Source organism: Lagenorhynchus albirostris, chromosome 20, assembly GCF_949774975.1.
Source record: "Lagenorhynchus albirostris chromosome 20, mLagAlb1.1, whole genome shotgun sequence".
NCBI lineage: Eukaryota > Metazoa > Chordata > Mammalia > Artiodactyla > Delphinidae > Lagenorhynchus > Lagenorhynchus albirostris.
The window spans coordinates 49,174,309-49,200,119 of NC_083114.1; the positions used below are offsets into that span (position 1 = coordinate 49,174,309).

Consider the following 25,811-nt stretch of genomic DNA (forward strand, 5'->3'; position numbering starts at 1 on the left):
TCTATCCTGTTCCATTGATCTTATATTTCTGTTTTTGTGCCAGTACCATATTGTCTTGATTACTGTAGCTTTGTAGTATAGTCTGAAGTCAGGAGTCTGACTCCTGACTCCTCCAGCTCCACTTTTTCCCCTCAAGACTGCTTTGGCTATTTGTGTCTCCATACAAATTTTAAGATTTTTTTGTTCTAGTTCTGTAAAAAATGCCACTGGTAATTTGATAGGGGTTGATTGCATTGAATCTGTAGATTGCTTTGGGTAGTATAGTCATTTTCACAATATTGATTCTTCCAATCCAAGAACATGGTATATCCATCTGTTTGTGTCATCTTTGATTTCTTTCATCAGTGTCTTATAGTTCTCTGAGTACAGGTCTTTTACCTCCTTAGGTAGGTTTATACCTAGGTATTTTATTCTTTTTGTTGCAATGGTGAATGGGATTGTTTCCTTAATTTCTCTTTCGGAATTTTCATCATTAGTGTATAGGAATGCAAGAGATTTCTGTGCATTAATTTTGTATCCTGCAACTTTACCAAATTCACTGATTATCTCTAGTAGTTTTCTGGTGGCATCTTTAGGATTCTCTATGTATAGTATCATGTCATCTGCAAACAGTGACAGTTGTACTTCTTCTTTTCCAATTTGTATTCCTTTTATTTCTTTTTCTTCTCTGATTGCCGTGGCTAGGACTTACAAAACTATGTTGAATAATAGTGGTGAGAGTGGACATCCTTGTCTCGTTCCTGATCTTAGAGGAAATGCTTTCAGTTTTTCACCATTGAGAATGATGTTTGCTGTGGGTTTGTGGTATATGGCCTTTATTATGTTGAGGTAGGTTCCCTCTATGCCCACTTTCTGGAGAGTTTTTATCATAAATGGGTGTTGAATTTTGTCAAAAGCTTTTTCTGCATCTATTGAGATGATCATAAGGCTGCATTTTTATCTGTTACTTGATAAGAGGTTTAGAATGTACCCTTATCCATTCTTTTTTTTAAAAAATATTTATTTATTTATTTATTTTTGGCTGAGTCAGGTCTTAGTTGTGGCACACGGGATCTTTCTTTGAGGCGCACGGGCTCTTCGTTGCAGCATGCAGGCTTCTCTCTAGTTGTGGCACGCGGGTTCCAGAGTGCGCCGGCTCAGTAGTTGTGGCGTGCAGGCTCCAGAGCGTGTGGGCTCTCTAGTTGTGGCATGTGGGCTCAGTAGTTGTGGCACATGGGCTTAGCTGCCCCACGGCATTTGGGATATTAGTTCCCTGACCAGGGATTGAACCCACATCCCCAGCATTGGAAGGCAGATTCTTAACCACTGGACCACCAAGGAAGTCTCCCCTTAACCATTCTTGAATGGTATAGCTGGAGAGGATTTTAAGTAAGCTGGATAAAAGAATCAGAATCCACAAAAGATCTGGCCAAGCAACCAACTCTAATGAGATAAAACTTAACATTAAATCCTAGGTTCTGCACCCAGAAGAAACCAAGTGTATGGGTACGGGCGGGACAGGTGTGAAATGATGCCTAAGGAATGTTTTGATAGAAAGTACACCATGGGTCAACAGCAGGATGAGACCTCCGAGGCAGGCAGTGGACAGCAAATGTCAACTCCCCAGATGAAGGTGAGGATGGCCACCTCCCTCCCCTCTCACCCATCAGCCAACACCATGAGTGTGGCAACCAGTTCTGATCACTGTACTTACAACTTTACAATCATTTTATAATAATTCTGATTACCACAGAAAACCCAGAAATAACCACCATTCATACAGTTGTGTTTTACTCTTTTTCCCTCTGTACCACACAACACAGGCAGTGTTAGAGCCAATGTTTTTCTCACTTTGTCATGTTGTGAACATTTTCCTATGTCATTAAAGGTAGATCAAAATCTTTTTTTTTCCAACTAGGAAAAGTTATTTTCACCTTTCAACTCATCTTTCCAAGCACTGGTTACAGTAAAATCAACAGTGTAAATATACTGCATATTACAGAAAAATACATTTCATTTAGTGATCAAATGAAGAGCTTTTGGTACAGATTATATTGACATAAAATGTGCTTCAATTGGAAAAACATCTCAAATCTCATCAGTAATAAACTGAAATGATACAGAGATGCGCAGAAGGGAAGGGAAGGCTGAAGAAGCCCCCTCCTCCTCCTCTGAGAGCCTCGGGTGTGCTTCCAGGCTCCCACTGCCATGCACACACTCACACACAGACACGCATGTGTGCAGCTGAAGCACAACTTACATGACACTGTACACATTTTTCTAGTTTGCTTTCTTCACTTTACAACATGCCCATCAGCTTACGTGCCCTATCCCCCATTCTAAAATAAACGAACTTCGCGGCAATCTTACAAGGCTGACATTATGCCTGTTTCATAGACAAAAAACTGAGGCTCAGGCCAGGCAGCTAGTTACGTAGTAAATGCAAGATGTGAAGCTGGCCCTCACCCCGGACCACCATGACTTCATACCATGCCACCTCCCTTACTTAGGGACAGAGCAAGGAGTAGGAAGAAAGGGCACAAAAATACCCACACTTCAGAATATTTGGCAAATATTCCCACTAAGAGCTGGCAAGAATTCCTATGGTAAAACCCATGTAAAAGAATACACAGTAACAAGGCCAAAAACTTCTGGGTCAACAACAACCTCACTTTTTATTTCATTCCGCCCACAGACCAAGCATTAAAGACCATTCATCCACACTCCTAGCTGCACACTGCAGGGTGACTATTTTAACAAGTGGTATTGCACAGCAGCACGGGTTCGCTATTATTCCATGAATAAAACATTTCTTTCATCCAAAAATGTAAGTATGAATACTTTTTCACTGCAAACTCTGACAGGGACACCTTGTCATGAATCTAGGCGTTCTAGCTAAATAAGGTGTCCCCATCTCTGGAAAAAAAAAAGTGAAAGAAAAATGTATTAATGAGAACATTCTGGAACAGAGAGATGACATTTCAGGTAGAAGGGGTAAGCACAGAAGAACCTCTAAGCAAAGGGAGCAGCACATGAAGGCGGAGGCGTGAATTCAGGGGCTGCAATCTCTTTCACATCCTCCCTCCAAGTGTCCTTTCCCAGCTCTCTGACTTCCAGAATCCACACTAATGAAATAATTCTTAACATGGGGGAAGGGAACCGTACAAGATGAAACCTGAATAGCCAACAACAGGAGACTAAAGTGTCGACTAACAAGGAGCCATCAAAAATTAGTGAAAAGAACATTTAGCAATCTGGGAAAACTGCATATGATGAGATAAGTACAAAAAATAAAACATAAAACTGTATCATGATGACATCAGTGTGATCACATAGGCACCTGAAAAATGACAGGAAAGGAAACCAATATTCAAATAGCTCTTAGTATTATTTCATTATTATTACTACTTTCTTCGACTTTTCAAATCTTCTATCATATTGCTTTCTTCTACAAATTTTATTAAAAGGTAAGAAGAATATAACAGTAAACTATAAAATGAAAGTAATTTATGTTCCAAGGCACAAATGTGTACAAAATGCTATGAGATTTAAAAAGGAAGAGGTGGGGACTTCCCTAGTGGTGCAGTGGTTAAGAATCCGTCTGTCAATGCAGGGGACACAGGTTCAAGCCCTGGTCCAGGAAGATCCCACATGCCGCGGAGCAACTAAGCCTGTGCGCCACAACTACTGGGCCTGCGCTCTAGAGCCCATGATCCACAACTACTGAGCCTGCGTTCTAGAGCCCACAAGCCACAACTACTGAGCCCATGTGCCACAACTACTGAAGCCTGCACACCTAGAACCCGTGCTCTGCAACAAGAGAAGCCACTGCAATGAGAAGCGTGCACACCGCAATGAAGAGTAGCCCCCACTCGCCACAACTAGAGAAAGCCCACATGCAGCAGTGAAGACCCAACACAGCCATAAATAAATAAATAAAAAATAAAAGCAAAAAATAAAAACATAATAAATAAATAAAATAAATAAATAAAATAAATTTATAAATAAATAAATAAATAAAATAAATAAAAACAAAATAAATAAATAAAAATAAAAGCAAAAAATAAAAACATAAATAAATAAATAAATAAATAAAAATAAAAGCAAAAATAAAAAAAAATAAAAGCAAAAAGCATCTGCCTGCCGATGCAGGGGACATGGGTTCGAGCCCTGGTGTGGAAAGATCCCACATGCCATGGAGCAACTAAGTCCATGCACCACAACTACTGAGCCTGCACTCTAGAGCCTGTGCACCACAACTACTGAAGCCCGCACGCCTAGAGCCCGTGCTCCACAGCAAGAGAAGCCACCGCAATGAGAAGCCTGTGCACCGCAATGAGAAGCCTGTGCACCACCGCAATGAGAAGCCTGTGGAGCCTGTGCTCCACAGCAAGAGAAGCCACCGCAGTGAGAAGCCTGTGCACCATAGTCTGTGCCCCGCCCGGCACAACTAGAGAAAGCCCCGCATACGACAACAACAACGGAAGACCCAATGCAGCCAAAATAAATAAATAAATAAACAAACAAAAGGAAGAGGTGGAGACAAGGATTCAGGAAGACATTAGCATTTGAAACAGACTTGAAAGATGCTACAGGTCTACCAGGATTGGGAAGCAGGCACACTATCGTGTGTGATCAAATTTTTATATGCTTTGCAGTTTCAAAGGGTGTGTATGTGTGTGTGTATATCAACAGCCAGATAACTCTGAACCCCACGTGCCTTTGTCACACAGGGATATAAATTTGTGGGAATAAGTAGAAAGCCTGGAATAAAAAAAGATTGCAACACAAAAAAGGAATACCATTTTTTAAAGTATGATTATTTATATGCAAGTTAACAAACTGTAAATTTTGAACTCAAACATTTTATTAACCTGATTTTAATTCACTAACTCTGTAAATACAGCCTTTTGTGTTTTTAATTTAACGGAAGTACTATTTCATATGTTTTATTGTCAATGCCTCTGTAGAGCTCTCTCCCTCTCACTCTTCATACATCTGGTGTCTTTGCTCAGCTATATCATTTATTTTCCTGTCCTTACCAAGAACGGTGAAAAGCTATGGGCAATTCACAAAAACCAAAGCTTAACACATCTAAACAAAAACTCTAAGAAACAAAAAGAATGGGAATTATGTAATCCATAATAATAATTACTACAACAGTTATTTTCCTTATTAAAAAATTCTAGCATACCAATGTGATCACCTTATTTCAAACCCTCCCCCACTCCATCCCACCCCCAATCAACTCAATTCTTTAAATTACTCTGGTAAAAATAAAATGCAGATGTTTAGAATTAGATAGATTACCTCTGATCCCCAGTGCCAGCCATCACCCCACCATCAAAACCCACTGAAATCGAGGAACTATTTTATGAGATTGAAGATCTATTTTATAACACCTGTTTGATTAATAAATGGTAGAAAAGGGGCCCAAAAGCACGGGAAATGTTTGATAGGACTGTGGGAAACAAGTGAACAGCGGAGGACTTCCACATCCAGTGACAAGGGCAAGGTCTTCCAGCCCTGCAAGGTAAGAGGCAGGGGCAGTACAGGCAAGGAGGGGGCAACCTGGGCCAAATGTTCTGCTTTCTTTTGATTTGCAACCTCCTCAAAAGCACTGAGGAGCTGTCAAGCTAGCAAGAAACTACAAGGTGAAAATCTGAGGGAGAGCAGGGACCCGGAGGCAGCAGCAGATCAGAAGGGATTTGCAGGTGGGCAGGGGAAGTCACGGCGCCCAGGCAGCCCAGAGCAGGAACCGAGGAGGCGAGGCCCCCACGTAAGCAGGGACCCCAATGGGCTGTGCCAACGGGGCACCACCTCGCCTCTGCCCACAACCACCACCCTGGGGAGCATGGCAGTGGCAAGAGCAGAAGAGGAGTAAGAGGAACAAAACATGGCCCTGAGGACTTAACAGCCACATGGGACCTTCATGCATTTTCAAAACAGCTTTATGAGTAATATGTTATATATCATAAAATTCGCCTGTTTTTTGTACAAATGAGGGGTTTAGAATATTTAGAGTTCTGCCACCATCACCACCATCTCATTTTAGAACATTTCCATCACTCCAAAAAGAAACTGTCGTGCCCATCTGAAGTCATTCTTCACCCCCCACCCCTGACCCCAGCCTAGTCTGGACATTTTTCATTGAATCATACAACATGCGGTCTTCTGCGTCCTTCATGCACTTTGCAAGCTGGGTTCTCAGTTCTAGATGGCCCAGGGAACCTCAGGCCAAGACCACAAAAAGCAGTCCCAGACTAGGACCAACTGCCGGGCAAAAGAAACAACAACCCACCCTGGAGGAAACTAACTTCACCCTGGGCCTGCCCAATGCCCACAGATAACTTCCCGAAGCAAAGTAGTACACAACAAAAAATAACAAAGCACACAAATAAACACAGTAATGGGGCAATGATCAACGTAAGCAGCAAACAGAAGACCCAAAGATCTTCAAATTGTAATACTAGACAGGGAAAAATGCTATGCTTAGAGTCAAATGAACTAAAAGGCAAAATGAAAATAGTTGCAGGGAATGGGAAAAATTTTTAAGTGACCTACTAATATACCAAATAAAGTTTTAAAAAATTAAAAACACAAAAAACAATATTAAAAACTCAGTGGAGGGGCTTCCCTGGTGGCGCAGTGGTCGAGAGTCCGTCTGCCGATGCAGGGGACACGGGTTCGTGCCCCGGTCCGGGAAGATCCCACATGCCGCAGAGCGGCTGGGCCCGTGGGCCATGGCTGCTGAACCTGCGCGTCCGGAGCCTGTGCTCCGCAACGGGAGAGGCCACAACAGTGAGAGGCCCGCGTACCGAAAAAAAAAAAAACTCAGTGGATTGAAAGAATTAAGCAGAATGCAGAATGTGAAAAATTCAGTGAATGACAAATGGCAGCTTAGACATAGCTAAAGAGAGACTGCGTGAACGTGATAAAAAAGAAGAAACTGTCCACAATGCAGCTCAAAAGAACAAAAAGGAAGAAGATATGGAAGAGAAATATGGAAAAGAGAGTGAACATAAATCTAGTTAGAGTTTCACAAATAGTGTGTGGGAAGAACTCCAGCAACTGCCTGGCAGCTTCTAAGACACAATAGAAGCAGGAGGTGGTGGAATGACTTCTTCAGGTGCTAAGAGAGAGTGCCAGTCCAGGATTCCACACCTGGTAAAAGTGTCCTTTAAGAATCAGGACTTAATAAAGACATCTTCAGATTAACAAAGAGAATGTGACATCAGCAGACCCTCATGAGGGGAAATTCTAAAATTTTTCAGTCAAAATAAAAGTGATTCCATGGGACTTCCCTGGTGGCGCAGTAGCTAAGACTCCGCATTTCCAATGCAGGGGGCCTGAGTTCAATCCCTGGTCAGAGAACTATACCCCACATGTGTGCCGCAACTAAGAGTTCACATGCCACAACTAAGGAACCGGTGAGCCACAACTAAGGAGCCTGCCTGCCGCAACTAAGGAGCAGGCGAGCCGCAACTAAGGAGCCCGCCTGCCACAATGAAGACCTGGCACAACCAAATAAATAAATAAATAAATAAATAAATAAAGCAATCCCATATGGAAGTTCTGAGATCCAAAAGGAATGAGAGCAAAAAGTCATAAATGTGCATTGATCTAAAAGAATGTTGGCAGTATAAAGCAAGAATAATTGTGCTAAAAAAAAAAAGAAACAGAAATAACATACACAATACTAACAATTAAGAAATAAAAGGTTAGGTGGATTTTTCCAGTCTTATGTTGTCCAGGAAAAAAAATAAAGGTCCTGATTAACTTTATGCTTTTTTTGAGTATTCCTACTGTCATTGCTAGGGAACTATTACAACAAGAGAAAAATAGTATGTTACTTCAAAAACAGCAAAGGAGAAGAAATTAAATAATAAATATTTTCAATCCATAAAAAGGCATGGGGGGAAAAAAAGAAGAATACAGGCAGGACAAATAGAAAACACAAAATAAGATGGCAGATTTAAGCCCAAATAAATGTAAATAGACTAAATGCTCCAATTAAAAGACAAAAATCATCAGACTAGACTTTTTTTTTTAACTCTAACTACAAGCTGTTTACAAGAGACATACAAAAAACATAGGGTTGAAAAGAAAGGTTGACGTATATAAAAGGATAGAAAAATAAACAGTGCAAATACTAAGCGAGAAAAAACTGGTGTAACTATATTAAGGAAACATACTTTAAAGCAAAAAAGCATTATTAGGGATAAAGAGAATGACTTCATAGCAATTCAGGCTCCCATTTACCAGGAAGATACACAGTTTTAAATTTGTATGACATAATAATATAGCCTCAGAATATAAACAAAGCACAAACATAACTATAAGGAAGATTTGACATATTTACAATCATGGTGAGAGGTTTTAATATACTTCTCTCGGTTATTGATAGAAATCAAAAAAATCAGTAAAGACATAAATCATCTGTACGTGACAAATAAATATCTGATTTAACGCTCACGTATGGCACCCAGCTATTACAGATACACATTATGGTCAAGCACACGGGGAACATTTACCAAAATTGACCCTATACAGGCCCAAAAGGCAAAGCTCAACAAATTTCAAAAGACTGAAATTTGGAGTATATGCACAGAGTTGTGCAAGTCACATGATCCACAACAACAGGGGGTGCCACTCACATAAGACAATCATGTAAATGGCTCCCCTAAGGATGCCCAGTGCATCTGTTACTACTTGCTGAAATCACATACATGTTCTCTGATCAAACCGTAATTAAGCAAGAAATCAAAAAACAATCCTAGGAAAATTCCTCTATTTTTTAAAATTACAAAGCACACTTTTAAATAACTCATAATGAAGTCAAAATGAAATTTAGAAACTTTGAACTGAATAACAAAACTACTACACATCAAAACTTGTTGAATGCAGCCAAGTATTTAATTTACATATTATAGTTTATAATTTTAATATTTCTAAAATGCCTATATTAGAAAAGACAAATGACTGGAAATTAATAAGCTAAGTACCCATCTCAGGAATTTCCCCCTCAAGAATAGGGGAAAAGGCAATAAAATGAATCCAAGGAAAGTAGAAAAAGGAAATAAGATTTTTAAATAAATTAATAAAATATTAATGGTATAGAGTATCAACAAAGCCAAGAGCTGGTTATTTGAAAGACTAAAAAATAGACAATCCTCTGGCCAGAACTGAGAAAAAAGAGTGGACACACAAATACTCAATGTCAGGAATAGAAAGGGTACATTACTACAGTTCTACAGACTTTAAAAAGATCACAGGAGGGGCTTCCCTGGTGGCGCAGCGGTTGAGAGTCCACCTGCCGATGCAGGGGACACGGGTTCGTGTCCCGGTCTGGGAAGATCCCACATGCCGCAGAGCAGCTGGGCCCGTGAGCCATGGCCACTGGGCCTGCGCGTCCGGAGCCTGTGCTCTGCAGCGGGAGAGGACACAACAGAGAGAGGCCCGCATACAGAAAAAAAAAAAAAGATCACAGGAGAACATGATGAACGACTTTATGCTCCTAAATTTGAAACCCAGAAGAAATGGACAAAATTCTCTAAAAATACAAATTACTAAAACTGACTTTAAAAAAAAAATACTGAAAGGTACAAACTTCCAGTTATAAGATAAATAAGTGCTAGGGATGTAATGTACAACATAATGAATATAATTAACACAGCTGTATGTTATACAGGAAAGTTGTTAAGAGAACAAACCTTAATAGTTCTCATCACAAGGAAAAAATTCTTTTCTATTTCTTTAATTTTTTTATCCATATGAGATGATGGATGTTTACTAAACTTACCGTGATAATCATTTCATGATACATGTAAGTCAAATCATCCTGCTGTACAACTTAACCTTATACAATGCTGTATGCCAGTTATATATCAATAAAACTGGAAGGAAAATAAATAAATAAAATTTGGGGGAAAATATACCATTTCAAAAGCCTAAATCATATTTTAAAAACTCTTTTTACAAAGGAAGGTTTAGGATTGCACGGCTTCACTGGCAGGTCCTAGCAAGCATTCATGGAACAGATCATTCAAGTGTTGAGGGATCACTCTCCTTGGCTTGAGTAACCACGAAGCCTGAACCTGTCCCCAGAGCCATGCAGGAAGGTGCCTGAGAGGGACTGACGTCTCACAGCACCAACTCCCTGGAGATGCACCAGGTAAGGAAAATGGGGAAGGCTGGTGCCCAGAGCCACTATCTGATCTGCGGGATGACAGCACCTGAAACAAAAGCTGTCAAGCGGCCCTGTGATTAGAACAATATTAAACCAGTAAGAAGCCAAGGCATGGCTTCTCTGTGTCCACACCCCCCCACACACCCATCTCATCCCCAGCAGCTTTACACACGCAGCACAGGGGCGGAGGCAGGAAGCTGTGCACATGGGCTGCCAGGGCTCCTGATGAAATCGAAGATGCTGTGAGCGCTACATATAAAAATAAATTACTTTCTAGTACACGAGCAAAAAAAAAAATTAGATTTTTAAAAGATGCTATTTAGGAAAGCATCAAGATAATATCAAGCACCTAAAAGAAACTGAATAAAAGACAGGCACCAGGGTATTCCCCGGTGGTCCAGTGGTTAACACTGCGCTTTCATTGCTGAGGGCACAGGTTTGATCCCTGATTGGGGAACTAAGATCCCACAAGCCACAAGGTGAGGCCAAAAAAAGAAACAGGAAAAAAAAAAAAAAAAAAAAGGCAACACCTCTACAGGGGAAGTATACAGCTTTACTTAGGGAAATTCTCAGACCTACCTAAATAAATGAAGACATGCTGTGTTTATGGACTGGAACCCTCAATTTTGTAAAGATGTTAAATCTCCCCAAATTGAAATACAGGCTCAATGCAATCCCAATCACACACCCAACAAACTTTCTTTCTTTGAACCTGCAAGCTAATTCTTAAACTCACATGAAGAGCAGAAGAACAAGAAGAGCCAGATGTTTCTCAAAGAAAACAACTGTGAGGACTCCTCTCAGTCGATTTCCATACAGCTCGTAATTAAGACAGAGGAGTGGTGCAACGGTGACCATGTGGAAAGAGCAGGAAGCCCCCGAGAGACCCACACTGACATGACCTCTGGACAAAAGACAGAGCCCTGCAGCTGAGGGAAGGATGAGCTTTCCAGCAAAATCCACTAAGACAACTAGATACCTACATGGGGAAAAGAAAAAAAGAAAATTGGACCCCTTCCATAGACCACACACACAAAGTGCATAAAAGACCCAAACTGGGAGGGAGCTTTCCAGATAGGACTGGGGATCACCTTCATGCTACCAGGGAAAAGAGTAGGGAAGAAGTTCTTAACGAAGATGGAAAAGAGCACGAAGATGAAAGAGAAACAATAACAAATCTGATGACATTAAAACTGAGATGTCAAAAGACCCCTCACAAAGAAAGCAGAAGGACAAGCTTCAAAGTGGAAAGACACTTACAGTAAATATCCAAAATATATGAAAGCTCCTAAAATCAGTAAGAAAAAGACAACTCAACTAAAACATGGGCAAAAGACCAGAACAGGCTTTAAAAAAAAAAAAAAGAATATATAATTATCCTGTACCTGTGCCCTATGCCTGCTATGTGTACCAGAATACATAAGAATGCTCATTTCAACATCATTCAGGAGTAGGATGTATAAGTAAATTGTGACATATACCTGTAATGAGATACTATACAGAAGTAAAAATGAATTAATTACACACATATGCAACAACCTGGGTGAATCTTACAAATGTAATACTGAGAAAAGCAATGCAAAGAAACATACATGCAGTATATCAATCTTCTGTATTATATATAATCTTCCCAGTGGCAAAATAAGCAGTTTTCTAGATATGCATGCATAGGCAGGAAAACCACTAAAAAAAAGTGAAGAAATAAGTATCATCCAAAAAAGTAAGAAAAATATTTGCCTCTTGGAGGGAGGAAGTAATTGTGATGAGGGTAGGACACATCAAGGGTGCTTCCAGGGTGCTGAAAGGGTCTATTTCCGGACCTGGGTAGGGGGTACATAGGTGTTCTTTTTATTAATATGAGTTAAACTGTAAGTAGATGTTTTATGCATTTTTTTACCTCATAATTTTTTTAAAAAGAAAGTAAATCAAATCAAATAAGACTAGACCCACTTAACCCCACAGTTAAATGAAAAGAGCAATTTGACAATTCCTTCTAGGGCTCTAATGATTATTAACACCAAAGAGGATTTCTGTACAATTAACTAAACCCTTAAGGTAGTAGGTCAAATCTGGTACTCTAAGACTGCATGACAAAGCGCCCAATTTAGATCTGTAACACCAAAACAGGAAAGGATTTTATTCTTAAATCCTCTTCCATGTTTAACAGTTATTTCAGTTTCAAACTCTGACCCACCTGGCTTTATAAAGCCCAAATGAAATGCAAAGGATGTTATCAAAGAAAGGAGGGCTCTAAATCCCGACTTGTAAATTACCTGTCTTGGGATCACTGCAAGTGCAACTCTTCCCAACAGTTAATCTGTACTATCAACTTGATACAATGTAATCTTAAATTTTAATGCCACGTTGAAGTTAGAAAGTAAAGTTCCACTGGCAAAAAATAAGGTTCAGTAAAAGAACAACTACAACACATAACTATTAATTGTAAAGAATCAGCTATCAACTACTCTACTGAATAAAAGGTGATCTAGTCATGCATCATTAATCTCTCCAAAACCTCCTGTCCTCCCTGGCTCTTCCAAATCCTACTTAGGGAGACCTCCCCTTCCAGGAAAGATGGAGTAACGGTATCAGAGTAGTCCTCGCACCGTGCACAACTAGAAAGCTAAACAAAACATATAAAACACTTTTGCAGACATTAAACTACATGCAGTATCGGAACATGATTGCTGAAACAAAGAAAGCAAATGAAGTGAGCCCCATGATCACTGAGCTTTCTGCACAGAGAGACAGGGCCCTGAGCAGAGAAAGCTAGGATCACTGAGCTGAGAAAACAGAGATCAGAGTTCACGGAGGCTACAGCAGCTGGAATTGGTGGGCCCAAGGACCAAAGAGGAAAGCACTATACAGAAAGGGTGTGCCAGAAATCTACATGGGGTCCCTCGTGTCCCTGGCTGAGCATGTAGTTGGCGAGACTCCAGGAGGCCAAGCAAAGAACTACTGAGCGAGGGTGGGAACCATCCAAGTTCCAACAAGTCAGAATGAAGAGACCCCACTGACCACTCAGAATATTCACCCAGAAAGGTGGCCCCACCTTAGACACAGGGCTAGACTAGACTCAGAGCAAAGGCCTCTCTAGAAGGGGTCATCCACTTTTTTCCATAAAGAGCCAGATGGTAAATATCTGGGTTATACAGTCTCTGTCGAACTACTCAACTTTGCCAGTGTAGAACAAAAGCAACACCGACAATACATAAAAGACAATGCTGTGTTCCAAAAGACTTTACTTACAAAACCAAGCAGTGGGTCATAGTTTGCCAACCCCTGATCTAGACCTGCTTTAGCAAAGCTAGAAAACAACCCTTGAAAGAATGAAGCTGATACGAGTACACTAAATTCCTTCCAGAACAAAACTCAACACTGTTTAAACGAAGACAATAACACCAGATTCGCAACAACGTAACAGTCAGTGTGTCTGGCATCCAATCAAAAATTACTAGATATAAGTAAAAGCAGGAAAGTGTGATCCATAAGCAAAAGAAAATCAATCCAGAGAAACAGACCCAGAAATGACAGTGATGATGGAAATAACAGACAAGAGCTTTAAAATGGCATTACAAATTTGTTCAAGGATTTAAAGGGAAACATGAACACAAAGAGAGAAAAATAAACTATAAAGAAGACCCAAGTAGAATTTCTAGAAAATAAAAACATAATATCAAAATGAAAACTACATTGGGCGGTGGGAATTCTCTGGTGGTCCAGTAGTTAGGACTCCATGCTTCCAATGCAAGTTCGATCCCTGGTCAGGGAACTAAGATCCCGCAGGCCATGCGGTGTGGCCAAAAAAAAAAAAAAAAAAGAAAAAAGAAAACAAAAACTACACTGGGTGGGCTTAACAACATATTTGACACTGCAAAAGAATAGACTGAGAGAACTTGAAGACACTGCAATAGAAATGAGAGAACTTGAAGATACTGCAATAGAAATGATCCAAATTAAAACACAGAGGGGGGAAAAAGGTAGGAGTTGGGAGAGAGCCTCATGGAACAATATGAAACATCTAAGATTAATGTAATTGGAGCTCTGGAAGACTGAAAGGGAGCAGAGTGAGAAAAATAGAAAAATTAAAAATATATGGCAGCACATTTTCCAAAAATTTGCTGAAAACCATAATCCTACAGATCCAAGAATCTCAGTAGACCACAAGCAGGCTACTCACAAAGAAAAAGACACCAATGCACATCATAATCAAACTGCTAAATTCCAACGATAAAGAGAAAAATCTTAAAAGTAGTAGGAGGAAAAAAAAGACACATTACATCCTGGGGAACAAAAACAAGACTAGAGCACACTTCTCATCAGGAGCAATGCAGGCCTGACCACAACAGGGCATCTTCAAAGTGCTGAAGAAAAAAAGTCAACCTAGAACTCTACATCCAGTGAAAACATCCTTCAGAAATGATGATAAGGGCTTCCTTGGTGGCACAGTAGTTAAGAATCTGGCTGCCAATGCAGGGGACACGGGTTCGAGCCCTGGTCTGGGAAGATCCCACATGCCATGGAGCAACTAAGCCCGTGCGCCACAACTACTGAGCCTGAACTCTAGAGCCTGTGAGCCACAACTACTGAGCCCGTGTGCCACAACTACTGAAGCCCACGCACCTAGAGCCCGTGCTCTGCAACGAGAGAAGCCACTGCAATGAGAAGCCCATGCACCGCAACAAAGAACAGCCCCCGCTCGCCGCAACTAGAGAAAGCCCGCATGCAGCAACAAAGACCCAATACAGCAAAAAATAAAATAAATAAAATTTTGGGAAAAAAAAAAAATGATGATGAAATAAAGACACTCCCACACAAACGAAAGTTGAGAAAATGTATCGCCAGGGGACCCAAGTAATAACACTCTCCAGACGGGAGAAAAATGATTCCAGATTCAAACTCAGAGCTACACAGAGCAATGAAGGCTGGGAACTGAACTATGTGGTAAATATAAAGGATGTTCTTATTTTTCAAATTTCTTTAAAAGATAATTGACTTTTTAAAAAAACAGTAACAACGTAGTCTGGGGTTTATAGCATGCAGAAGTAAAATGTATGACTCGAACAGCAAAAGGATGGTGGACAGAAGCACCAGGCTGTCAGGTTCTTACCTCACATGTGAAGAGGTGTACTGTTGTTATTTGAGGTACAATGTGATAAGTTAAAGATGTAATACGGCAAACCTTAGAACCACCACCTCAAAAAATAAAACAAAGGTATCACTAATAGGCCCACAGAGGACATATCATAAGGGTAATCATGTTTTTAACTAACATTAAGATAACCATGCAAAAGGATATAATAATTAAATACAGGAAAATATAAATTTTTATAAATATAATTCTACTGATGCCTACCTCTTATCCCTGTCCTTAAGTGTGTAACTTTCCATATATTTTTTACATAGATAAGCACTTATTTTTATATGTATATATAGCTTTTTAAAAACACAAATAGGATCATACCAGTCTGCTCTGTGCCTTAGTTGTTTTTTTTTTAATGTGTGGTTTGTTTTTTAATTTAATAATATATCTTAGAAACTTTCCCATAACAGCACACACAGAATTACTTCTGTATTTAGTAGCTGCATGGAAGTCTAGTATATGATGCACCAAAAGTTAATTAATCAGTTCTCTATTGATGGATATTAGGTTATTTGCAGGCACTCAATAAATACAGACTAAATGAATGAATGAACGAATGCTGTAATGAATATTCTTGTAGAAAACTGCGATAATCTTAAAATGCCAGTTTTCTACATTTCCTTGGATTTATTATTCCTAAATTTAAAACAGGCTCACAATTCTATAAAGACAATTCCATATAGTTATGCCATTTAAAATGAAGAAAAAAATAATCTATAGAATCAACCATAATCTACTTAGCATGAAATTCTTCTCAGAGAAAAGAATACTGTCAGGGACAATCTGGCAACTATTTCTCAAATATATGCATTTAAGTGAAAATATATTTATTTAAGTGAAAACTATCATTAATTTTAATAAGGCAACAAAACAGATCATAAATTAGGATCCACTGTCTCAAAGTTAAACACAGTAACATAAGACATTGATATGGCACTAGTAAATGATCCATAAACAAGCATGTCCTGGTACAGCTTGCAATAAGCAAGTGCAGAGCGAAGGGCTCGTGGTCAACACCCACCCCCGCAGTAGGACCAGGTGAATGTTAGGGATGGGGGCAGCGGTGGTAGCCAAGGGAATGAGTCAATCTCCAAGTCCACTTCAGGCATACTTCTGGCACCTGGGGTCCTGGAGGGCATCTGAGGGGGAGACAGCACGTGGAGCCCAACACAGCTCAGGGGCACCACTCCGTATACTGAGTTGCAGGACCCAGGCAAATCCAGGAAGTTGAGAGCCCACCAGGTGCCCAAAACCAACACTCAGAAGAATATGAAGCAAACCAGAACCCATAGAGGGAACTCAAGCTCTGGAACTCAGTAACAAGCTCTGAGGCTATGTGAGAGCAGGGAGTCACTGAACTTAAGAGTGAATCAGCATCTGGAGACAAAGAACCAAATGTAGGTTACAGGAAATGCGGCCCAGGCACAGTTCCAAAGCCCAGCGGGCAGAGCCAGGCCCCCAACTTCTGGGTCAGCCCCCACACCGCTACTCCCAGAGAGGCCCCGGGAGAGCTGAAGTACCTCCGACTTGGCTCATTTCTCCCGGAACCCAGGAGAGCGCTAGGCCAGTGAGCCCACCCACGGGAAGGCAACAAAGTAGGAGTCAGGGACAGTACCAGCAACAAAGAAGGGCTTTGCAGCAAGCACCTGTTCAGAGAATTTCCCACAGTAGTGCCTGTTAAACCCAGCAGTTTGCCTCACAGACCACATAATACGGAAATAAAGCATTTCATCTTCAGAGCACCTTTACTAGAAAGAAGGGAACAGTAATGACCTCACCTTCCCAGTCTGATTTGGTAGATTCAGAACTGTTTTTACAAGAATACTCATTCTGAATGAAATGAATTTGATGTCAGGAAAAAATGTGTGAGCTATTACTGAAGCCCTAATACTTGCCATGATGGCCTGCAAGAATCAATTCATTTTCTGTAGGGTTCACAAACACTGATTTATGGGAAGCGTGCCATAAAGTCTAGTTTTTGATAAACTATAACATTTACCAGAACCTCACATAAACACACTCAGGCAGAGCATGGATCTTAGGAGAGCTCCCATCTTACTCCGGAGAGGGGCCAGGGTGGGTGCAAAGGGTTTTTAAAAAAGAAAGCTAAGCCTGCCCAGTTTGGAGCTCCTCTTAGGATGGTGGTCACCTGAACTTGTGCCCCTTATCAACTGATGAAAGCTGCAGGCACAGCTCGCTGTCTCGACAGGGGCAAATCTGTTCTTTTTCTTCCAAATAGTCAATCACGTGCAACATCTGCACCACCACACAGGAGGGGACGGGGCTCCTTAGCAGCTGTGCAGTAAGGAGCACATGGGAAGAAAAACACAGCCACACAGGCTGCCCCTCGAAACACTGGGCTCAGCTATGCATCACACAGTCCTCCTGCTTCATAAATATGATCACATTTAATCTTTGCAACACCACCACGAGGTAGGTAGTCTTAGACCCACTTTACAAATCAAAACACTAAGATCTAGACCAAGAACAGACAGAAAAGAAACCAGCTTAGACCAAGGTCATTCTGACACCAAAGTCCATTCTCTTAGATAAAACCTCAGCTGCCTGTTCAATTTTTAGAAAAAGTCCATCATGAGTTTCTGAGTCTTGGGACTTCCCTGGCGGTGCAGTGGTCAAGAATCCGCCTGCCAACACAGGGGACACGGGTTCAAGCCCTGGTCCGGGAAGATCCCACATGCCGCGGAGCAACTAAGCCCGGGCGCCACAACTACTGAGCCTGTGCTCTAGAGCCCGCGAGCCACAACTACTGAGCCCGTGTGCCACAACTACTGAAGCCTGCACACCGCAACGAAGAGTAGCCCCCACTCGCTGCAACTAGAGGAAGCCCCGGCGCAGCAACGAAGACCCAACGCAGCCAATAAATAAACAAATAAATGAATAAAAATTTAAAAAAAAAAAGATTTTCTGAGTCTCCATAAGGAGGGACTTTGAGCCAATGAGAAATCTCGCCCAAAGCTGCTCTGCAAATGGGGTGAGAAACAAGGTGGCAGCCCGGCTCCTCAGTCGTCAGACTGAGGCCTGGACTCCTGGCTCGGCTCCTCAGCAGCCCATGAATTCCATGGGGTTGGATGCCCCCTCTAAGTGGCCTCAGTTCACTCAGGTAACAACAGGTGCCTGCTAGGGGTGTTGTCAGGATTAAGTAGACTAAATCCATGTGAAAAAATGTTCACAAACTGTAAAGCAATAAAGTAGGAACATTATAGCTTCTGCCCACACTGCCTCCCCTCCCTGGGCCTCTTTCCACCACGTTCCATCTCTCCCTCTGATGGTTCCTCTGCCTGGCAAACATTTGTTTGCTATTGCCCCCAATGCCAGCCACTTCTCTCCTCCCAAACCCCTGCTCTGTGACCACTGCCTCACTCTCCCCTCAACCCCTTGATGAAATTTCTGTTCCCAGAAATTCAGCTTCCACAGAATTTTCTATTCAACCAAGACATCACTCACAAAAGTCAACAAGGGCCCTGGCTCCGTCATGCAACAAATATTTATGAAGTCTGTGCTATGTCACAGACACTCCCTGGTACACACATACTCATTAGCTTTTCTCCAGAAGCACACCTATGTCTGACTTCACCTTATGTTACTAACCTCTTGGTTCCAGATTTACAACAACAACAAAAGACAGAAAAAACAAAACAGATTAGACCTGAAGACATCACTACAAATGCATGTTTTGCTTAATACAGATAGAGATGATTACATATAGAAATGTTTACAGATGTGTATATATACAAAGGGGTCAGTATATGCACATATATCTCCTTGCTCTGTCACCTGAGAGGACCTAAAAGTAGTGACACCCCAGTAGCAATGAGCATACCCAGCACCCAGATCTTGGTCTCTAACACCATTCTCCAATAACAGGAACCAGAGGTCCTTGGAGAAACACCTGATTTTAGAACTGAGGCAGGAAATGTACAAGATGATCCCAGAGCATCCTGTGCTCCAGAAAGTAAACAGCCAGAAAGTAAATAGCTGCTTTTAAAAAAAAGTCCACAATAGTGGGGCTTTGTCAAAGTAGCACAGGAGCCAACTGAAAGCGCTCCCACTGGCCAAAGATGGAGCAACAAAGTAAAGTAGTAGTGGATTATAACCCAAAGGACAAAATAAATACCCATGAGTCCATAGTGATATAAGTAAATGATTGAACAGATTAATAAATGCAGAAGAATAGATAAATCTCCCATACAGAAAAATTCCAATTAATATATGCAGATACTCTGACCTTAGGGAGATGGAGCACAACCCTCCTCCCCTTAAGTGTGGGCTGGGCACAGTAAATTCCTTCCAAAGAGAACAAGATGGGGCGAGGGGATATCAAGTGGAGACATCTAACAAACAGGACCTCAGCCAGGTAATCAAAGTCACATCAACAGTGATGAGTTGTGTTGAGACCATGGACCTTTGATGTGATGTGATACGAAGGGCACTTTCCCTCTGTGATATTCCTCCCCAAAACCTATAAGCCCAGTTTTATCATAAGAAAAACATTAAACAAATTTCAACAGAGGGACAGTCTATAAAATCCCTGACCAGTACTGCTCAAAATTATCAAGGTCATCCAAAACTAAGAAAGTCTGAGAGACTGTCACAAGCCAGTGTGATAGTCTAAATGTAATGTGGCATCCTGGATGGGATCCTGGAGCAGGAAAAAGATAATAGGTAAATACTTAGGAAATCCAAATAAAGTATGGATAGACTTTGGTTGATAATAATGTATCAATATTGATTCATTAGTTATGACAAGTGTACAATCCTAATGCAAGATGTTAACAACAGGGGAAACTGGGTACAAAGTATACAGGAACTCTATCTTCTCAATTTTAATAAAATTCTAAAACTATGGACAAAAAAAGAGAGAGAAAGTCCATTTCCCCTCTGCCACAAAAAAACACCACACAGTTTTTCTTTCTCCCAATTATTCACCAAATCCCATGATTCTCTCCTTATGTCTCTCAGAATGTTACTACTCCACTTTACACCCCCACCCCTACTCAAAAACCTTCAAAGATTTTGTTGCTTTCCAAAAAAATGTCATTTCCTCACGCTACCATTCAGGCCTTTAAAAGATGTGGAGCAGACCACCTCCTGCCTCTGGAACCTGAGGCTTCCTCTCACTCTGGGCAAACCCTTCCCTCCCAACTCCAAGCTATCCTCTCAACTCCACTTGCCAAAATCCTGCTCTGTCCTTCAAATGTTTTCTTGCTTCCAGAGCTTCCCTGACACCCACCTACATTTAACACCAGGTATGTGAGCCCCCCTGAGGCCCATGCTTCTGCAGTATCTCACCTGAGCACTAGTCCTCACCACCAAACCTCCCAGGGATCCGTGCCCTCAGAGCAGAAGCTGGTCCTAACTGGACCAACTCTTGCTCACTGAAAAGCTTCAGACGCTTAGGTGTTCTGCCCACCTGTGTCCACCTAGAGAACGCCCAGTTAACCTTGGTAGGATGCTGCTGTCATCATCTCCCCGCACATCCATAACTGAAGGAGAAGGGCCAAGCCTTTCTACTGGGCACCCAAAGGGTCACACTGTGGTTCCACTCCCCGCCCGCCAGCACTGTGTCCCACTGTGTCCTCTCACCTAAACTAGAGGCCGTGTATACCCCACCCTAGAAGGTCTTTTCCTCTCCATTCCAGCCAGTGCAATCCTTCCTGTCTCTGTGCCCAGCTCAGGTCCTCCCTCCCTCCTCCAGAAGCCTTCCTCAGCCAGACCCCTCTCCTGGGCCACACCACTACTTCTCATTGGTATTAACACAGCCTTGAGCCACTAGTTAGATGTTTCAAGATGCTATCTGATTCACTAAGCTGGTCTGCAGGTGTACTGATTTCACAGTGCTCCCCAGGGTTCTGGACCAGATCCACTCCTTTCTCATTCCCACAGAGGAGCTGGTACAGCAGAGGCTCTGGCTCAGGGGTCAGTAAACAGCGAGTGAGCAGGTGCTCCTGAAAAGCCAGCAGATCATGGTCTCCCAGGTTCGACCATTAACGCTCACGCTCTCAGAGAGGCGGATAACTCGGCACAATGGGGGCACAGGTGCCAGGGCCAGATGGCCAGGGTCCAAGTCCAGGCTCTGCGGCTCACTAGCCACGTGACCTCTGAAAAATCATCTAACCTCTCTTGCCTCCGTTTCCTCAATCACAAAGTGGCTGTAACAGTACCTGCTCCCAGGGCTGTTTGGAAATTAAAGGGATTGTCAATGTGGGCAGCCTGGACAAGCCAGACACACGGTAAGTACGACTTAAAACTAAGCTAGTAGTGCTACTATTTTCCCAGAGGCATAAAGATGTTAAGAGTTAGTGCCTGTGACAGTCTTGATGATGATCTAGTTCCTGAGCGTGGTGGGTGTTTTCCGAGTGCTTATTTTATTGTTATGCTTCAGATCTTACAAGGGTAAGGATGTCAAAAATAGATAATTCAAAATAATCCTTTAACGACACATACAGTATACTCCTGGTTGTGGGGAAGGGGGAAAGGGAAGACAGAGAAGTGGAAAATACACCAAAATATTAACAGTGGCATACAGGATTTTATGTAATTTTTATTTTCACTGTTGTGTTTTTCCATATTTTCTAAATATTCTACGATGACGTGTTATTTTTATAATCTGAAGGAAAACAGCAAGTTTTCAAGGAACTCAGTTACTCCAGTAAAAAAATGTTAAAATAGTTTTCAAGTACTAAGACCATTTTCAGCATAAAGTTTTATTTAAAGAACAAAAACTGGGACTTCCTTGGTGGTCCAGTGGTTAAGATTCCACACTCCTGATGCAGGGGGCCCAGGTTCGATCCCTGGTCAAGGAACTAGATCCTGCATGCATGCCGCAACTAAGAGCCCGCATTCCGCAACTAAGAGCCCACATGCCGCAATGAAGATCCCACGTGCCGCAACTAAGACCGGTGCAGCCAAATAAATAAATAAATATTTTTTTAAAAAACTCTTCAGGGAAAATATTCATGCCTGCTGGTCAAGTAAAAACTCACTTTCAGGAGAAGAGCTGTATGTATAAAGGAAAAGACTGAGAAGCAATTCTCTGGAACCAGGCCCTGAAGCCAGACCAGGGTCTGATCTGGGCTCTGCCACCTACCAGGCCAGGCTGGCAACAGATGGGAAGAAACACAGTCTGCCCTTGAGGTCCTGTGGCCAGAGACTCAGGGAGACGACAGTGCCAAGCCAGCACACTCAGGAAGTCCACTACAGCAGACAGGAGGCACCTTGTGTCCCTGCAGTGGTTTCACCTCTGTAGAAACTAGTCCAGACCTAGGCCAGGGCTTAGAGGGAACGCAGAAAGAGGAAAAGCTTGATTTAACATTTTGACTGTGGTTTTATTTTGATACACCTTTAAACTGCTTGTCAGATCAACCTTTAAGGGTAAAAGAAGTCACGCAAGAAAACACCAAACTGAACGGTATTCACTGTGCACAGCTCATCACCAATACCCTCAGGCTTGGGGACAAGGGGTGCGGCGGGGAGGGATGAAGACCAGATGCCAAGGGGACAGGAGGCTGGGAACCACTGAAGCAACACTTTCAACATTTCCCACCTAAACATTCTTTAAGGAAAACTTTCTCCCATTTCCACAGCCAGATACATGCTCTTTCCCTCCCAAATGCTGGTAGTGGCTCATTCCTCTCCCTTCTACATCCAGCCAGAACCAGCAAGACATTCTGTCGCCTCCTGAAGCCAATCAATGGCCAAGTGCAATCAATCCTTGTTCCAGGGAGCGCTTGGGGCCACCCACGTCTGTCACCTCCCTAGCTGGAGCTATGGCCAGCTCTTCCTCGCTCCCACCTCCCCTTACTCAGGACGCTCCCGCCCCACACCCCCTCTCTAACACACATTCACACACACACACACACACACACACACAAACATATACATATGCACCCACACACCTACGCAACACATACACATAAACACACACACACAAACTAACCCGCCCTCCCCGCCTGACTCTATAGCCCGAAGAAGCTTACTAATCCTGATCATTTCACTACCCTGCTTTAAAACCTTCCTTAATTGTCCTTAAGACAAAACCCAAGTTCCTAGGGCCTTACAAAGCTTGTCAGGACCTGCCCTGCTTGCCTCTCCACCATCATGGGTCTCCCGGCACTTCTCTCCGAACAGTCTCTGCTCCATTTATTTGCTCAACAAATATTCACTGAGCACCTACCACCAGCCAGTCATTATGTGAGAAGCTGGGGATGTGGCACGAACAAGACAAAGTCCCTGTCCTAGTCGGGGAAGCAAAACAAATGCATAAGCCAGTGTCACGGGGTGGACGTGCCAGCAGAAGATAAAGCAGGTGGGGCTGGAGCATGGCCCTGAGGAGGAAACAGGGGAGCGCTGTTCAAAGACCGGCTCTCTCCCCTCCCCACCTCTGCACACCTGGCTCCTCTGCCCTCCCTCCCACCCTCTTCCTTCCTTGCCCAGGTCACTTCTAGTCTCTTTCAGGTACTGGCTCAGTGTGCCTGCCTTCCAGGAGGCCTTCTCACCACTCTGCACATAGCCACCACCACCCCAACCCATCTCCCCCAGAAAACTGGTAAACTCCTTAAAAGCAGGAGTTACGCACCAATGAATTGCCAACACATAGAGTGGTGCCTGGCACATAGAGGCCCTCAATAAATATTAGTTGAATTACTGAATTCTTTAAATCAGTTTTTGTGACTTCACCACTCTTTCCCCTCACTATACCCCCACCTTTGACCTGCACACATTTTCATCTCCCCCGTTAGGGACCCCCTACTGCACACAGCTTAGGCAAACAGATGCCACCAAAATGTCCAGAAAGGAGAATTCCTTAAATCACTACCTTATTACTCAAGTGCAGATACATAATTACTGTGTTGGGCTTTTACTTAACTTTGTATAAGGATGCCATTTTCTCTAATAAGATAAAATTCCTCAAGGGCCACGCCCACATCTATACCTCCTGAGATCCCACACAATCCCAGGCTCAGTGCCATGTAGGTAAATGGTACAAAGTGCTCATAAGAACAATTATTTCCCCACAAAACACTGAGAAGCCCTGCAACTTGCTTTTAGATAGCATACACTAATAGTTAGGATCTGTGCATTTCACTGTATGTAAAGTTTGCCTCAAACAATAATGTAAGTATTAACCTCTTAGTTAATAAGTGTGCTTCCTCAAGTGCTATGGGTTAGCAGTTCAGAAACTCCCCTCTGTGTATTCCAGCCAGCAAATGAATCAGTGAGGACAAAGGAGCCAGGTTCTCACTGCTGGGAAGTAAGTGACAAACCTGAAAAGGGGAACAGAGGAGACGGGCCTTGTGGTAATCACCTCTGTGCATCACTGTACAATGCACAGCAGTAAGTAAGCAATAAATACAAACACGGATGTCTCCACCCTACCTCTCTGCCGAGGGGACCCGCAAACAGTGGCACACCAGCAGCAATGGGCACACCTAGTGCCAGGTCTTGCTTCTAAATTCCATTCTCCACCAAAAGGAACTGGGGATCATTGGAGAAAAGGCTGATTCCAGGGTTGAGGCAGGGAAAATACAAGATAAGCCTGGAACATCTTACAGTGCCAAAAAGCCAAGAAATGTTCAAAGCCTGGTATGTCAAAGGGCACTGACAAAAACATGATGAGGCCTTGCTAAGCTAGAAAATAAATAATGACAGGGACGGGCCAAATGAACAACGGCAACAAAGTTGGGACCAAGCAACATGATGCGATGCTCTGGAAAAAGCAAGCGACTTCAGTAGCATCCTCACCCAAAATGCATAACCTGCATCTGAGTACAAGGAAACATCAGGCAAACCCAACTTGAGGACATTCCAGGAAATAACTGCCTGTATTCTTTTAAAATGTCAAGGTCAGTGAGTTCAGAGACAGAAAGGAGGATGGTGGTTACCAGGGGGTGGGGGAGGGGGAGGGAGAGTTAGTGTTTAATGAGGACAGAGTTTCAGTTTGGGCAGACAAAAATGTTCTGGAGATGGACGGTGGTGATGGCTGCAAAACAGTATGAATGTACTTAATAACTGTAGCCTTAAAAATGGTTTAAATGATAAACTTCATATTATGTATATTTTACGACAATAAAAAAATTGTTAAGGTCAAGAAATTCTAAGAAAGCCTGAGAAACTCCTTTAGATTAAAGGAGGCTACAAAGACGAGACTTCTAAGGCAGTTAAGTGAACCTGGATGGGGGGAGGGGCAAAAATGGCACAAAAATGGCTCATAAAGGGGCAAACCACAACATTTTAATGTGAACTGTGGATTAATAATAGTATTATATCAGGAGTTCCCTGGCGGTCCAGTGATTAGGACTTGGCACTTTCACTGCTGTAGCCTCAGGTTCAATCCCTGGTAGGGGAACTAAGATCCCACAAGCTGTGTGGCAAAAAAATATATATATATAGTATTATACCGATGGCAAATGTCCTGACTTTTACAACTGTCCTGTGTTTATGTAAGAGGATGTCCTTGTTCTTAGGAGAGATACACACAGT

The 25,811-nt window shown here is 42.3% G+C and overlaps 1 protein-coding gene and 1 non-coding gene across 5 annotated transcripts in view; one reads left to right on the forward strand and one right to left on the reverse strand.

Annotated features, from left to right (window-relative positions):
* The window catches only part of RPTOR (regulatory associated protein of MTOR complex 1), a 347,492-nt gene that overhangs the window by 310,671 nt on the left and 11,010 nt on the right, over positions 1-25,811 (reverse strand). The window lies entirely within an intron of this gene.
* On the forward strand, positions 22,063-22,135 carry TRNAR-CCU (transfer RNA arginine (anticodon CCU)). Its single transcript has one exon. It is a non-coding gene; the product is annotated as a tRNA-Arg (tRNA).